The sequence below is a fragment of the Salmo salar genome, chromosome 22 (assembly GCF_965601325.2).
Source record: "Salmo salar chromosome 22, fSalSal1, whole genome shotgun sequence".
Lineage (NCBI taxonomy): Eukaryota > Metazoa > Chordata > Actinopteri > Salmoniformes > Salmonidae > Salmo > Salmo salar.
In genome coordinates this window covers 44,349,490-44,367,242 of record NC_138312.1, presented here as the reverse complement: position 1 = coordinate 44,367,242, position 17,753 = coordinate 44,349,490, and the positions used below count along the sequence as shown (strand labels likewise).

At 42.1% G+C, this 17,753-nt stretch overlaps 1 long non-coding RNA gene and 1 pseudogene across 2 annotated transcripts; one reads left to right on the top strand and one right to left on the bottom strand.

Moving 5' to 3' along the window:
• Positions 1-1,365: 1,365 nt before the first annotated feature.
• Positions 1,366-6,395, top strand: LOC106583447 (uncharacterized; annotated as a pseudogene). Its single transcript, XR_014382196.1, has 2 exons — positions 1,366-1,682; positions 3,005-6,395. The product of XR_014382196.1 is annotated as an uncharacterized LOC106583447 (transcript).
• Positions 6,396-8,630: 2,235 nt separating this feature from the next.
• Positions 8,631-10,057, bottom strand: LOC123729668 (uncharacterized). Its single transcript, XR_006761334.1, has 2 exons — positions 9,663-10,057; positions 8,631-8,997 (listed from the first exon to the last, which is right to left on the bottom strand). It is a non-coding gene; the product is annotated as an uncharacterized LOC123729668 (long non-coding RNA).
• Positions 10,058-17,753: the final 7,696 nt, after the last annotated feature.

Genomic DNA, 17,753 nt, shown 5'->3' with positions numbered 1-17,753 from the left:
GGCGGTGTGTCACAGCATCATCGGACTGAGCTTGTTATCATTGCAGGCAATCTCAACGCTGTGCGTTACAGGGAAGACATCCCTCATGTGGTACCCTTCCTGCAGGCTCATCCTGACATGACCCTCCAGCATGACAATGCCACCAGCCATACTGCTCGTTCTGTGCGTGATTTCCTGCAAGACAGGAATGTCAGTGTTCTTCCATGGCCAGCAAAGAGCCCAGATCTCAATCCCATTGAGCATGTCTGAGACCTGTTGAATCGGAGGGTGAGGGCTAGGGCCATTCCCCCCAGAAATGTCTGGGAACTTGCAGGTGCCTTGATGGAAGAGTGGGGTAACATCTCACAGCAAGAACTGGCAAATCTGGTGCAGTCCATGAGGAGGAGATGCACTGCAGAACTTAATGCAGCTGGTGGCCACACCAGATACTGACTATTACTTTTGATTTTGACCCCCCTTTGTTCAGGGACACATTATTCCATTTCTGTTAGTCACATGTATGTGGAACTTGTTCAGTTTATGTCTCAGTTGTTGAATCTTGTTATGTTCATACATATATTTACACATGTTAAGTTTGCTGAAAATAAACACAGTTGACAGAGAGAGGACGTTTATTTTTTTGCTGAGTTTAGTTACTCCTCTTTATGTTAATGATCAACTATTTTTGGCTTCGCACCAGTATTGTTTTCCCACCCTAAATTCTTCTTTGAGGCGGGCTTTTTCCCACCTCTACAAATCACTGAACCGATTATATTATAACTGTGACAGTTTGGTTAAAAAAGTAATAGGGGCCTCTACCAGGCTGCAGTCATAAGTACATTCATTATATAGATTATATCAGCACCCACCAAGCTATAGTCATAAGTACATTCATTATATTGATTATGACATTTCTTATCCAGGCATACATCTGGATTACAATGTGTGTCTATTTCTTTTGTATTTTGGCTTTTCTTATGCTATACAGGTGTGGTTCCAGGTTCCTTTTAAAGCTTTTAATGGTTCTGTCTCATTACATTATTATTTCACAATATGCTACTGAAAAATCACCATATTATACATCATTATCCCCAACAAACCCACCACCCCTTCACACTACTTTGGCCCTAACAGATCCTACACCAGACGCTCGGCCTGGGAGGCTGGGACCCCTTCTCTTAAACCCCCCTGTAGTTCTTCTGCACTAAAATATATGACACCCAACAACTTCTCTGCTGAGCTAGGGTTAGATGGTGGTACAATTAATTTTTTCTCCTTTCTATTGACTTGCTTGTGAACAAAATATGCAATTCACTCTCCGACCTGTGAAAGGCAGCAATACGCAATAAAGCGTCTAGTCCGTCTGCCGGGAAACCACACGAAGAAGAAGAGTTAGCCTTGTTTACAGATACAACAGGAAAGTGTCTTTGCTGTTTACCTCAAGGGGATGGCTAGCTAGCCAGCTTCCACAGAAAATAGGCTAAACGTTTCCACTTTACTTTCCCTCAAAATGTCTAAAATGCAGCTGTTACAGGATTATCTAAACGAGCGGTTAACAGCGGTGGCTGTTGAGATATTTGGGGCAGTGGAAAATACCATAGCAGAGTACCAGGAAGAAATCTCCCGTTCGAAGGAGGAGATCGATCGTCTACGGAAGCTGCTGGATTTGGTTTTCCAACCCGACATAATGTTACATAGAGCCGGTAAGTAGTGAATGATGACCGCTGCTAGTTCAATCATTGTGAACCAGTCAAGCCTGGCAATCAACCGATTAACCGACGTTTGCTGATTCTACTAAACAAAAATATAAACGCAAGTGTTGGTTTCATGAGCTGAAATAAAATATCCCAGAAATGTTCCATACACACAAAAAGCTTTTCTCTCAAGTTTTGGGAATAAATGTATTTACTTCCCTGTTAGTGAGCGTTTCTCCTTTACCAAGATAATCCATCCACTTGACAGGTGTGACATATCAAGAAGCTGATTTAAACAGCATGATCATTACACAAGTGCACCTTGTGCTGGTGACAAAAGGCCTCTCTAAAATGTGCAATTTTGTCACACAACACAATGCCACAGATGTCTCAAATTGAGGGAGCGTGCAATTGGCATGCTGCCTGCAGGAATGTCCACCAGAGTTGTTGCCAGAGAATTTAATGGTAATTTTTCTACCTCCAATGTTATTAATGTTATTTTAGAGAATTTGGCAGTACGTCCAACTGGCATCACAACCGCAGACCACGTGTATGGTGTCATGTGGACGATCGGTTTTCTGATGTCAACGTTGTGAACAGAGTGCCCCGTGGTGGGGTTATGGTATGGGCAGGCGTAATCTACGAAAAACGAACACATAGCATTTTATTGATGGCAATTTGAATGCACAGAGATGCCTTGATGAGATCCTGAGGCCCATTGTCATGCCATTCATCCGCCGGCATCACATCATGTTTCAGCATGATAATGCACGGCCCCATGTTCCAAGGATCTGTACACAATTCCTGGAAGATGAAAATGTTCCAGTTGTTCCATGGCCTGAATACTCACCAGACATGTCACCCATTGAGCATTTTGGAATAGTCTGGATCGACGTGTACGACAGCATTTTATAGTTTACGCCAATATCCAGCAACTTAACACAGCCATTGAAAAGGAGTGGGAAAACATTCCATAGTTCCAACATTCCACAATCAACAGCCTGATCAACTCTATGCGAAGGAATTGTTGCGCTGAATGAGGCAAATGGTGGTCACACCAGATACTGACTGGTTTTCTGATCCACGCCCCTACTTTTTTTGAAAGGTATCTGACCAACAGATGCATATCTGCATTCCCAGTCGTGAGAAATACGTAAATTAGGGGCTAATGAATTTATTTCAATTGACTAATTGCCTTATATAAACTGTAACTCAGTAAAATCTTTGAAATTGTTGGATGTTCCGTTTATATTTTTGTTCAGTATATATTAATATTCATTTGAACTTGGCTCAGAGCTATTGAATACTAATAATTTGTCCTATCGTCTCAGATCCCCAGCAGCTCACATTTCCTGTACCTGGAGAAGTTCCCCCTGAGAAGCAGCACTGTGAGCAGGTGTGGAGCGCCAGTCCGGGCCAGGGCGACCCAGAGCCCACTCAGATTAAAGAGGAACAGGAGGAGTTTGTGACCAGTCAGGAGGAAGAGCAGCTTCAGGGGCTGGAGTCTGATACCAAAGAGTTCATATTAATTTCTACCTGTGTGAAAAGGGACTGTGATCAGAACCCATCCCAGTCCTCACATCTTTACCAAATCCATACTGTGGAGAACAGAGAGAGGGACTCTCTACCCACCAAAACAATTGAACAAGACATCAAAACAGAACATGGAGAGGGCTACGGAGAATCCAAACCAAACAATGAATTACAGCCCCTCTCTCCAGTAAATTCAGACTGTTCTGCAGCTCAGATTGGGAACAGTGAAAGTGACAATGGTGTGGATGGTGGAGGACTAATGTCAGGGTTACAGCCACTCAAATCAAAGAGAACATTGACAAAGAAAGTACAAAGCTCTAAGACCAGGGAAGCCAGTGAGTTGAAAGTTCCATTGAGGGCGGCTCACTCAGGGGAGAGACCACACAGGTGTCCTGTCTGCAGGAAATGCTTTCTGAAAAGTAGCATTTTAAAAACTCATCAGAGAATTCACACTGGCATGAAACCATATTGCTGTAATGTATGTGGCAAATGCTTCAGAGAAAAGGGAACCCTGACAGAACATACGAGAAGTCACACTGGGGAGAAACCATATCAGTGCAAAGATTGTGGGAAGTGCTTTATCCGGATTAGAAACCTGACAGACCATATGAGGATACATACTGGAGAGAAACCATATCAGTGCAGTGATTGTGGCAAATGCTTCAGTCAGAAGAAAACCCTGACCATACATATGAGGACTGTACACTGGAGAGAAACCGTATCCGTGCAAAGAATGTGGCAAATGCTTCAGCCAGATGAAAAGCCTGAAAGGCCATATTAGGATTCACACAGGTGAGATGCCCCATCAGATGAGAGACCATATAAGTGCCCCATGTGTGTAGAATGCTTCAGATCAGCAAGTCATCTAAAATGGCACCAGCGAAGACATCACACAGGAGAGAAACCACGTTGCTGACTTTGTGGTAAATGCTTCACTTGTAAGAACTGAGGATGAGAATGAACCCAGAGGGATAAACATGACAGTGCTGCTTGGGGAAAAATTGTACTCTCACTTGTAGGAGGACCTTTCCATTGTAAAACGCTGATGTTTCATAACCCTTCTGAGCATGGCACAAATGTATATAATATGTTTTGTAGAACTTAGTTATTTTGGTTTCCACAGTAAGATTTTTAAATTTGTTCTAACATTAATCCTCTCCCCCACTTGGACTATCCCCTATAAAGTCACAGCAATCTAGTACATCTAAATACATAAAGGATGTTTACATTTTGAGGGTGTGACGATCAGGGTTGGGTTTAATTCCATTTCAATTCTAGTCAATTCAGGAAGTTAATTGAAATTCCAATTCTCCTCAACAGTTTTCAATGATGAAGATGTGGAATTGGAATTTGGTTTACTTTCTGAATTGACTGGAATTTAAATGGAATTCACCTCAACCCTGGTGATGATCATCCTAGGTCATCATCACTTAATCTAAAGCCTTGATTATTATATAAATGACCAGACATGACAAACAGTTTATGATAAGAAGCCCGATATGTTAATAGTTGATCACCTGGGAAAATAAATGTGTTTGAGATTGAGATTGAGGGAATTCTATTCATCTGGACCGGGCGCCCTGGTAGTCTTGTTTTGCAGCATGTGAAAGTTGATTTAATTTGTTTTGGAGCTGTGCTGCCTCCCGGGCGTGAGCCAGGTGCCCCATTCAAAGCCCACGGTGAAGTTGGCTCAAAACAAAAGTGACGTAATTTAGCATGTGGCATAATGAGTAGGATTCTGTGTTTTCACATGCAGAAGTGATTGCTTTTGATTAAAAAAAAAACGTTATCTGCCTTCCCAATGAAAACAACTAGTTTGACAATTCAAACATATTTTATGGAAAAGAGATTTATGTTCTGGCCGATTCACCATGCTTCCTTGTTGGCGACATGACCAAGCAGTGCAGATTACTATTTCATTTGAGAAGGGTGCTTTTTCCTCACCGCTTTTTGCCTTTCATGTCATGAGCCATAAACTGCTGGCTCAGCATAATCGAATCCGCACGTTGGAAATTGGTTTGTCGCCAAAACCTTCTGTTATGCGTCTCCGATAATATTACTCTTTCTGTTAATGCATTTAACGATCAGAAAGTTCAACTAAAATGTGATCATGTGTGACATTTAAAAGATGAAGGCTAATTTAAAGAAATGCGAATGATTACCTTGTTTATCCCTGTGATTGTTGAGGGTGGTCTGTCCATTTCCTGATCAGAGTTTGACAGGTAAACAGTGGGAGTGTTCGAGTGCATGGTTAAGTAATGGTACGGGGTACTCGGAAGTAGCATATTCCCAGGAGGGACTTATAAAGCATGATGTAGCACCTTTATAAGTCCCTCCCGGGAATATTACATATGTATTGTAATAGTTGCCTTTGTTAACTGATCACCATTTTGTGAATGTATTCTCATTGGCTGTTGCATTATGGGTAGCGGTATTTAAACCTTGCCATTTCGTTGTTTGAGACAGGACAGAGCCAGGGAAAGGTTGGCTTGCTGTTGGGGTAATTGACATTATTGTAGCCTTTCTTTGAACAAGCTCTTATGTGGAACAGTTTATGATCCTGTTGCAACCAACAGTCTATTTTGTTTTGTAAATATTGTAAAACTTCACCCACTATTTCCTCACTGCAAATAAAAAGCCTCACCCTGAGCAGAAAATCAGCTTTATATTGTCTTGCCGATTCCGGTTAAAAATCCAACTGCTGGGTCACCCTCAGAGGGGCAAGGGCTTCAGATTTGAAGACATGCTACCTTTATACCTGTAGTAGGAGGACAAAGAAACCCATCAGGTCAATGATATTGGCTGAATGTATTAAGGGATCAACATTCACTACAATGTTGTGCCTAACAGAGCCATGCATTTGTAAGCATACATGTATGTAGTTATTTTCCTTTTGTTTAGAATTATACACAATACATTTCAGTGACTGTCTTGTAGCTGTACTAAAATCAGCACATATTTTGTTTCATGCAGAAGGCACCTGGTTCAAATGTTGGAGTGTCACCTCACCAGCTCTAGTCTGCCATTACCTCTTATGTCTGTGTAGTGGGTTTGACACCACTGCATGGTGTTCTTTCTCATAAACCTTGCATAGCCCCAGTCCATGTAATGTCATGCTATGTTGTTGTGAGCATCTTAGAGTGGATTGGTATATCATGCTTCTTGTTAATAAAATGTTATTTTTAATTAGTTTATCATTTTTATGTTTTTGTTGTAGGGTATTTTTATAGATTTGTTAGTACAGGGGCTCAAAGAAAATGAGTAGCTTCTCAACCTTTATTATTAGTCATACATCAGGTAGAGATGAGATGTAGGATATTTCACAGTGAATATATTTGTGAATATAGTGAAAAGTTACTCCACATATTTTGCTGTGTGTTTGATTTGCGTTATAGAATTGGAACACAGCCAGGTAGAGATTGTTCTGTTCAAATGCACTACCTTTCCATTACAGCAGGCGGCGGTAAAACAATTTTACCTCGTGCAGGTTCAAAAAGACAAACCGATATGGGGGGTGATTCATGCCAGAATTAAGCCTCGTGAAGCTACTGATACGTCTCACCAAGTCACCTAACGTCTTCCTTGCGCCATAAAAATAACGGCATGAATTAACATGGACTGTCAATGGAGACAAGTTTGTTTCTAAAGCGTCAAAACTGCCGACGTGTTCACAACACGTGACACATACACGTCATGTCGACGTGGTGTTCACGTCGCGTAACATGTCAGTTTGCGTGTAAGTTTATTATGAATGATCTTACCATGAACGCCTTAACTTCTACATGTGTTACGTGTTAGTTTGTGTCTGTTCAGTTCATCAATTGTCGATTTAGCTAAAATAGGCCTATCATCTCAATGCAAAAATGATTAGGCTAGTTAATATTGCAGCCACCATTACTGTGTAGAGCAAGGCAGTTAACCCACTGTTCCCTGGGCGACGAATACGTGGATTTTGATTAAGGCAGCACCCTGCACCTCTCTGATTCAGCGAAATGCGGAAGACACATTTCAATTGAGTGCATTAGGTCTCTAGTGACCCATTCAAAACAACTCGGAAGTCGGCAATCTCTGACTTTTGACTTCAGTGTGTTCAAGACAACTGGGAAATCTGGGGGAGAAAATGAGCCCAGACTGGGATTTTTGTTTTGTTTTGAACAGTCATTCAACTCGGAATCTCTGGCATCTTAGGCAGTAGCCTAGTGGTTAGAGCGTTGGATTAGTAACCGGAAGGTTGCAAGATCGAATCCCCGAGCTGACAAGGTAAAAATGTATTGTTCTGCCCCTGAACAAGGCAGTCAACCCACTGTTCCTAGGCTGTCATTGAAAATAAGAATTTGTTCATAACTGACTTGCCTAGTTAAATAAAGGTAAAAAAAAATAAATCTTTCTCTGACCTGAAAATCACTGATGACATGATTTGACCTTGATTCCCCCCTACTTTACCAGATTAACAGACACGGTCACCATGCAATCATTTGTCTATACATTTCTGTGGAAATGTCTTATGGATTAAAGCAGGGTTCAAATTGAGGGGGTATGTGAGGATATAGGCCTTGTTATATAGACGTGCGAAAAGCATATGCTGCCACTTGTTTGCTTAGCCATAGGAAAAGCAACGGTCCAAATTTTATTTAGCGATCAAGGCTATAACAATGACGCTGGGCCAATTGTGCGCTGCCATATGGGACTCCCAGTCACAGCCGGTTGTGACACAGCCTGGAAACGAACCAGGGTCTGTAGTGATGCCTCTAGCACTGAGATGCAGTGCCTTAGACCGCTGTGCCATTCGGGAGTCCCAAGCATGTATTTTTTGTTGGTCCTGTCAATGTTGAGTGATCACACATGCCTCAGCACACATAGGTTACTTTGCCTGCTTGCAAATGTGTGCTAAAAGTGGGGATGTTTCATAGTATTTCTGATTATCTTAACTTACCAGCACCAATTCATTTTATTTTACACAGATATACACGGAACCACGACTGCAATATAAGGCTACACTCAGATACAAAGGTGCTATCTATAAACTAACAGGATTCTTCCACTGTCCCCATAGGAGAACCCTTTTTGGTTCCAGGTAGAACCCCTTCTGTGTCTAGGTAGAACCCTTTTGGGCTCCATTCCACAGAGGATTCTACATGGAACCAAAAATACTTCTAACTGGAACCAAAAAGTTTTCTGTTTGAACCCCTTTCTCAAAGAGTGTACTCAACAAGTTTAGCCTGTTAAGTTTACACCATCTGATTCTGTACTCAAACATCTGCCTGGTATTCAAGATAACATGCAACACAACACCACCACCACCTTTGAAGGTTTTCGTCAACCTCTGCTCAGACTTAAATCGCAGTGTTCCAACAACCTCCACCAGGGGTGACTGTAGTATCCTCAAACGGCCAAAAAGGAGACACAAAAGGAACCACACACTCATTTTAGATCCCAAGGGGTCTTTATTTTTATACTGTATGCTCTCACACATCACTATCTCCTTTGCCATCTTCTCAAGTCTTTACTTGGAACTCCATACATACATGCATACATGCATGCATGCATGCATACATACATACATACACACACATACTATAGCATCTTGCTTACATTTAGCTGAAGCCTTGGATGGATCATGTTACACTGAGATGGGCACAGGGGTATATGTACAGTCATTTTTAGTGTGGTGGCACAGTAGTTGATCAGGAGAAGAGGATGTGGTTACTTGTGGAGGGAGAACAGTGAGGGGGGTGGGTTGAGCAGCTGCAGTGAAGCTGATGTGATGAGCCAGATCAACCAATCTTCTTGACTAAAAGAAAGAGATTTAGAAATTAGTTCAACATTGCCATAGTTAAACAGCTGAAAAGCCTTCATTAACATACTCCCAGAGATAGCAATACATTCAGTATTCACTGAATGAAGTAGCCTACCCATCCCCATTTACAATTGTATTCATCAATGAAATAAATTATGCTATAGCACATTCAATTACATTATTATTGTAGACTATAGATTACTCCTGTATCTACCTTGTACAATAACGTAATCATTGAATGAAATAGTGTACCCATCCACATTTACAATTTAATTGATCAATTAGATAAATAATACTAGCACATAGTTACATTATTGTAGAATAGGCTACTACTGTATCCAGACTATATTAGGATACCGTTGTGATATTGTCAGGCATGATTTTAGGACTTCGATCGAAGTTGCATGTTGTACCTCATTTCCCTTCAGTGAAAAGTAGTTATTTCATTTACAATTGAATTAATCCATTAAATAACACATCAAATAACGTTATTGTACAATAGCCTACTGCGCTATCGACACAGTAAATAATATTGCCTATGTGCTTTCGACAATACGTTATCAACAAACAAAAAAATATTTTCAAATAAACCACGTGCCTTAACACGGCAGCCCTAAATATTTCCTAACGATATCACAACTTAAATATAGCCTACTTACTCCTCAACTGGATCAAATACATCTGGGTAATTATTTTCATCGTCTCTAATGAAACTATCGCTTCTGCCGCTTGTAAAAAAAATTAATAAAAATGAATGTCTGTGTCGCCGCAGAGCTCTCAAATACCGTGCCAGTCTCTCACTCTATGAACGGTCACTGCAATCCAGATTCCTTGGGACGTCCTTACCCTGAACCCTAAACTAACACTAAACTTACCAATTTACTTTTATTTATACTTGATAGAGGTATGGACATCCCGAATAGCACGGACCATCTGGGAAAGTCTATGAACTGCTGTATTCGACTGAAGGGACACCCCAAGGATTCTGAATAGCACCTATGAACTCCTCTGAAAGCCGTGGACACAACTATTATTGGTTCTCTGATGTGGAACTGGTAACAACACAGTCTGTGATTGGCTAACATTTAGATCTGTATACAGCTAGATAAGATAACATACCTATCTACATGAGGTGTTGAGGGAAAGACAGATTATCTATAGATTGGGCATCATCTTTTCTAGGCCATTAACGATAACAGGAAATACACAAGTCGTAGTCTACGCTATAGTTCAAGGTGGCTACTTTGGAATCTCTGCTTGCACGGAAAAATGATATGTTTCTAACATTTATGGTTGAGATTTAATTCATATAAATGATGTACATTATGACTCTCATTATCACGCGATATAGGCGTCACTCAGGCGTTAGTAAGTCGTTGGTATCATGTCAGCTGATACGGTTGCCTAGGCTTATACATGTCCCTTATCACCCCCCATACTTTAAACTGATATCTTTGACGAGGAAGCGTTTGAATTGTTTACACTGAAAAGACGCTTGCATGCGCGTCACGGCAGCAACATTAGCTGGATCCTATCGTCATTTATACTTCCGGCTTTCGGATTTTGCCTTCAAAATAAAAGTCCAGTGTAAACAATTATTTTTTTATTTAAACTTTATTTAACTAGGCAAGTCAGTTAAGAACAAATTCTTATTAACAATTATGGCCTACCAGGCCAAATCTGGACGATGCTGGGCCAATTGCGCGCCGCCCTATGGGACTCCCAATGACGGCCGGATGTGACACAGCCTGGAATCGACTGTAGTGACGCCTCTTGCACTGAGATGCAGTGCCTTTTTCTGATTGCATATTGCATAATGTAAAAACAAATAAAACTCCATGGGGAAAATCTCAAGAATAATTGCTACTTTCTGTAAGATAAAGAATATTATAAGGTGGAGCACATTGAGAAATAGTTGGAGCTTAAGTAAATGAATGTCAAGAACATAATAGCCCACTGGTAAAAAAAATTATACAATTAAAATGAAAACAAAAAAAATCATTATGACTGTATGATTCCTGTTTATTTAAATAATTGTATCATATAATAAAAAAATTAAATATTATTTCACCTTTATTTAACCAGGTAGGCTAGTTGAGAACAAGTTCTCATTTGCAACTGCGACCTGGCCAAGATAAAGCATAGCAATTCGACACATACAACAACACAGAGTTACACATGGAATAAACAAAACATACAGTCGAACAAAAGAAAACAAAAAGTCTATATACAGTGAATGAAAATGAGGTAAGTTAAGGCAATAAATAGGCCATGGTGGCGAAGTAATTAATATATAGCAATTAAACACTGGAATGGTAGATGTGCAGAAGATGAATGTGCAAGTAGAGATACTGAGGTGCAAAGGAGCAAGATAAATAAATAAATACAGTATGGGGATGAGGTAGGTAGATAGATGGGCTATGTACAGGTGCAGTGATCTGTGAGCTGCTCTGGCAGCTGGTGCTTAAAGCTAGTGAGGGAGATATGAGTCTCCAGCTTCAGAGATTTTTGCAGTTCGTTCCAGTCATTGGCAGCAGAGAACTGGAAGGAAAGACGACCAAAGGAGGTATTGGCTTTGGGGGTGACCAGTGAGATATACCTGCTGGAGCGAGTGCTATGAGTGGGTGCTGCTATGGTGACCAGTGAGCTGAGATAAGGCGGAGCTTTACCTAGCAGAGACTTGTAGATAACCTGTAGCCAGTAGGTTTGGTGACGAGTATGACGCGAGGGCCAACCAACGAGAGCGTACAGGTCGCAATGGTGGGTAGTGTATGGAGCTTTGGTGACAAAACAGATGGCATTGTGATAGACTGCATCCAGTTTGTTGAGTAGAGTGTTGGAGGCTATTTTATAGATGAAATCACCGAAGTCGAGGATCGGTAGGATGGTTAGTTTTACGAGGGTATGTTTGGCAGCATGAGTGAAGGATGCTTTGTTGCGATATAGGAAGCCGATTCCAGATTTAATTTTGGATTGGAGATGCTTAATGTGAGTCTGGAAGGAGAGTTTACAGTCTAACCTGACACCCAGGTATTTGTAGTTGTCCACGTATTCTAAGTCAGAGCCGTCCAGAGTAGTGATGCTGGACGGGTGAGCAGGTGCGGGCAGTGATCGATTGAATAGCATGCATTTAGTTTTACTTGCATTTAAGAGCAGTTGGAGGCCACAGAAGAAGAGTTGTATGGCATTGAAGCTCGTCTGGAGGTTAGTTAACACAGTGTCCAAAGAGGGGCCAGAAGTATACAGAATGGTGTCGTCTGCGTAGAGGTGGATCAGAGAATCACCAGCAGCAAGAGCAACATCATTGATGTATACAGAGAAAAGAGTCGGCCCGAGAATTGAACCCTGTGGCACACCCATAGAGACTGCCAGAGGTCCGGACAACAGGCCCACCGATTTGACAAACTGAACTCTATCAGAGAAGCAGTTGGTAAACCAGGCGAGGCAATCATTTGAGAAACCAAGGCTGTCGAGTCTGCCGATAATAATGTGGTGATTGACAGAGTCGAAAGCCTTGGCCAGGTCGATGAATACGGCTGCACAGTAATGTCTCTTGACGATGGCGGTTATGATGTCATTTAGGACCTTGAGCGTGGCTGAGGTGCACCCATGACCAGCTCTGAAACCAGATTGCATAGCGGAGAAAGTACGGTGGGATTCGAAATGGTCGGTAATCTGTTTGTTAACTTGGCTTTCGAAGATCTTAGAAAGACAGGGTAGGATAGATATAGGTCTGTAGCAGTTTGGGTCTAGAGTGTCACCCCCTTTGAAGAGGGGGACGACCGCGGCAGCTTTCCAATCTTTTGGAATCTCAGACTATACGAAAGAGAGGTTGAACAAGCTAGTAATAGGGGTTGCAACAATTTCGGCAGATCATTTTAGAAAGAGAGGGTCCAGATTGTCTAGCCCGGCTGATTTGTATGGGTCCAGATTTTGCCGCTCTTTCAGAACATCAGCTATCTGGATTTGGGTGAAGGAGAAGCTGGTGGGGGCTTTGGTAGGTTGCTGGGGAGGGTGCCGGGCGGTTAGCCGGTGTAGGGGTAGCCAGGTGGAAGGCATGGCCAGCCGTAGAGAAATGCTTATTGAAATTCTCAATTATAGTGGATTTATCAGTGGTAACAGTGTTTCCTAGCCTCAGAGCAGTGGGCAGCTGGGAGGAGGTGCTCTTATTCTCCATGGACTTTACAGTGTCCCAGAACTTTTTTGAGTTAGTACTACAGGATGCAAATTTCTGATTGAAAAAGCTAGCCTTTGCTTTTCTAACTGCCTGTGTATATTTGTTCCTAACTTTCTTGAAAAGTTGCATATCACGGGGGCTCTTCGATGATAATGCAGAACGCCACAGGATGTTTTTGTGCTGTTCAAGGGCAGACAGGTCTGGAGTGAACCAAGGACTATATCTATTCCTAGTTAAAAAAAAATTGAGTGGGGCATGATTATTTAAGGTGGTGAGGAAGGCACTTTTAAAGAATAGCCAGGCATCATCTACTGACGGCATGAGGTCAATGTCATTCCAGGATACCCCGGCCAGCTCGATTAGAAAGGCCTGCTTGCAGAAGTATTTTAGGGAGCGTTTGACAGTGATGAGGGCTGGTCGTTTGGTTGCAGACCCATTACGGATGCAGGCAATGAGGCAGTGATTGCTGAGATTTTGATTGAAAACAGCAGAGGTGTATTTGGAGGGCGAGTTAGTTAGGATGACATCTATGAGGGTGCCCGTGTTTACAGATTTGGGGTTGTACCTGGTAGGTTCATTGATAATTTGTGTGAGATTGAGGGCATCATGCTTAGATTGTAGGATGGCCGGGGTGTTAAGCATGTCCCAGTTTAGGTCACCTAGTAGCACGAGCTCAGAAGATAGATGGGGGGCAATCAATTCACATATGTTATCTAGGGTACAGCTGAGGTCAGAGAGAGGTCTATAGCAAGCAGCAACAGTGAGAGACTTGTTTCTGGAAAGGTGCATTTTTAGAAGTAGAAGCTCGAATTGTTTGGGTACAGACTTGGATAGTAACACAGAACTCTGCAGGCTATCTTTGCAGTAGATTGCAACACAGCCCCCTTTGGCAGTTCTATCTTGGTGGAAAAAGTTATAGTTGGCGATTTCAGGGTTTTTGGTGGTTTTCCTAAGCCAGGATTCAGACACGGCTAAGACATCCGGGTTGGCAGAGTGTGCTAAAGCAGTGAGTAAAACAAACTTAGGGAGTAGGCTCTAATGTACACAATCATGAAACCAAGGCTTTTACGGTTACAGAAGTCAACAAATGAGAGCACCTGGGGAGTGGGAATGGAGCTAGGCACTGCAGGACCTGGATTAACTTCCACATCACCAGAGGAGAAGTAGGATAAGGCTAAAGGCTATACGAACTGGCTGTCTAGCACGTTCGGAACAGAGCACGATAGCATAGATTCAAGGCATAGTATACAGACAAAGATAAGGTAGGATGTGAGTACATCCTAGGCATTGAGTAATGATGAGAGAGATATAGTCTCTAGAGACTTTTAAACCAGGTGATGTCATCGCATATGTAGGAGGTGGAACAACATGGTTGGTTAAGGCATATTGACCAGGGCTAGAGGCTCTACAGTGAAATAAGACAGTAATCACTAACCAGGACAGTAATGGATGAGGCATATTGATATTAGAGAGAAGCATGCGTAGCCAAGTGAACATATGGATCCAGTGAGTGGTTGGGCTGACTGGGGACACGGCGATTCATACAGTTAGCATGCCGATGCTAACAAGCTAACAGTTAGTAGGCCGGGGCTAAACAAGCTAGCAGTTAGCAGACCGGGGCTAAACAAGCTAGCAGTTAGCAGACCGGGTTAGCAAGCTAGCAGTTAGCAGACCGGGGCTGGCAAGCTAGCAGTTAGCAGACCGGGTTAGCAAGCAAGCAGTTGGCAGACCGGGGCTAGCAGTTAGCAGACCGGGGCAGGCAAGCTAGCAGTTAGCAGACCGGGTTAGCAAGCTAGCAGTTAGCAGACCGGGGAAAGCAAGCTAGCAGTTAACAGACCGGGGCTAGCAAGTTAGCCTTTGGGGACGTCGCGATGGGGGTAAGTCTGTTTTTGCCTCTTCGTGCGTTGATGTCGATAGACCAGTCGTGGAATTAGTAGGGTTCCAAGTAGCTCTAGGTAGCTAGTAGGCCGCGGTTAGCAGAATGGGCCTTCAGCGGACGTCGCTCCTGAGGGGCCTGTTGGAATCCCCGGGAAGATTATGTCGGTATTCCAGTCGTAGAGGATCGGCGGGGTTCCGTGCCCCGTACCGGCAGTAGAAGGGGTCCGGATATTGTAGCCCAGGAGTGGGCTTCGGTGGTAGCACAGGAGCCCTGGCCGGGCTAGCTTCAGGCTAATTGGTGCTTGCTCCGGGATGGAAACGCTAGCCAGGAGTAGTCACCCGGGATTGCGGTTAGCTAGTTGCGAAGATCCAGATGAAAATGTTCAGAATTTGCAGTAGGAATCCGGGGATATGTGGAAAATAAATAAATAATAATAATAGGTCCGTTAAGCTCTGGTTTGAGTCACGTTGTTCAAACTGGTGAGAGCTTTCCGAGCTAAAGATTAGCTGATGACCGCTAGCAATGGTTTGCTGACTGATAGCTGGTAGGTAGTTAGCTGGCTAGCTTCAGTTGAGGGATTCCAGATCCGAAGGAAACATATCCACGCCACATTGGGTGAAGCTGGTTGCAGGAGAGTATTTAGAAGTTGAGGTTTAGGAAAATATTTTAAAAAATATACTAAGAAAAAGATGTAAAAAGATATATACAAGGGACAGGACAAAGATGTCTGACTGCTACTCCATCTTGGATGATTATTATATGTAGTAGAAAGTGATGGGTTAGAAGAAGCCTACATAACCAACCCATAAAGTACAATTTTACATCTATATATGACCAGCTATGTAAACTTTAACATTGATTTATCCTGCAATAGATGTCGTTCAATTGGTAACATATATGTTTGTCTTCATCTAATGCCTCTTAAGGGGAAAGTAATCTAAAAGTAACTGAATGTCATCAGATTACAATTTGACAGGTAACTAGTAACTGTAACGGATTAAATTTAGAAAGTAACCTACCAAACCCTGATATTATACTATTGCCTATTATTACATTCTCAAAACGCCACCAATTGCATGCTGTTCCAGGTACCTTAGGCAGAACATCTATCCTCTCTTTTTTCAGACCAGACAAAGTGTGGCTTTGTGCAGCAATTTGTTGAGTAATTCGAAAACTATAGCCAACTGACACTTTTGTCTTAGTGCAATTTACATGCCAAAGCTGGTCATGACTTGTGTAAAATTTCACAAATGGGTATTCCTATGAAAATGTGACTATACTGGTAAAGGTATATGTATGTTTGCTAAATGTGCAAGGCAGAGTAAAGCTTTTAGGTAATTTGATCCCAGCCGTGTCCATTTTTACAAGCAAAGTCTACGGGGCATGGGTTACATAACAGCTTTAATGTTGAGAGAGAGCCATTTGAATGCGTAGATATATCACATGCTCTGTTCTGTTCATGTGAATCAAAAAGGTATTGGCCTATGCTTTCTGCACAAATGTCCCTCTGTTCTACTATCAGTTATTTTGTAGTCTGACCATGCACTGCCTGGGCATCACATGTTGAATGTAACAAATTATCTGCTATACATTCACAGTCTAAGAAATTTGCAGGTAGAATTTCCTGAACAAAATGTTCAACTATGTCCTTTGCACCACTGTAATGAAGTTGCTCTTGAACCATGGATTGTGAAAATATCCCGAAGTCAATGCTTCAAACTGTGAAGTGGCCTTTTTAACGTGAGGAGACTGTTTCACTTGGTCAGCTCTAAGTAATCTCTTATGGCATTCAGAAAATACTGATGTAGTATTCAGAAACATTAAAATGGGTAACACTTTATCCACTGTGTGATTTGTATTTTTTGTATTTATTATGGATCCCCATTAGCTGCTGCCAAAGCAGCAGCTGCTCTTCCTGGGGTCCAGCAAAATGAAGGCAGTTTATACAACTTTCAAACATTACAATACATTCACAGATTTCACAACACACTGTGTGCCCTCAGGCCCCTACTCTACCACTACCACATATCTACATTACTAATACCATGTGTATGTATAGTGTGTGTGTGTGTGTGTGTGTGTGTGTGTGTGTGTGTGTGGGGGGGGGGGGGATGTATAGTGTGTGTGTGTGTGTATGTGTGTGTAGTTTACACCATTTGATTCTGTACTCAAACATCTGCCTGGTATTCCTTCCCTATAAGCATACTGAAATTCCATTGTCAATTTGTTTACTGTAAAATAGCATTGTATCTGGTCAAACCATTTTTTCCAGAAGTTTACTAAGGGTTGGTAACAGGCTGATTGGTCAGCTATTTCAGCCAGTAAAAGGGGCTTTACTAATTCTTGGGTAGCGGAATGACTTTAGCTTCCCTCCGGGGCTGAGGGCACACTCTCTCTAGTAGGCTTAAATTGAAGATGTGGCAAATAGGAGTGCCAATATCGTCTGCTATTATCCTCAGTAATTCTCCATCTAGATTGTCAGACCCTGGTGGCTTGTCATTGTTTATAGACAACAATATATATCGTTTTTTTCACCTCTTCCACACTGACGGAATTCAATTGTACAATTCTTGTCTTTCATAATTTGGTCCGATATACTTGATGTACTTGTGATTGGAGAAGTATTCAAACTGTGGAATGACAGTGTTTGTACATCATTGCAATTTGTTTGTGTGTGAGGCTCATTAACTACTT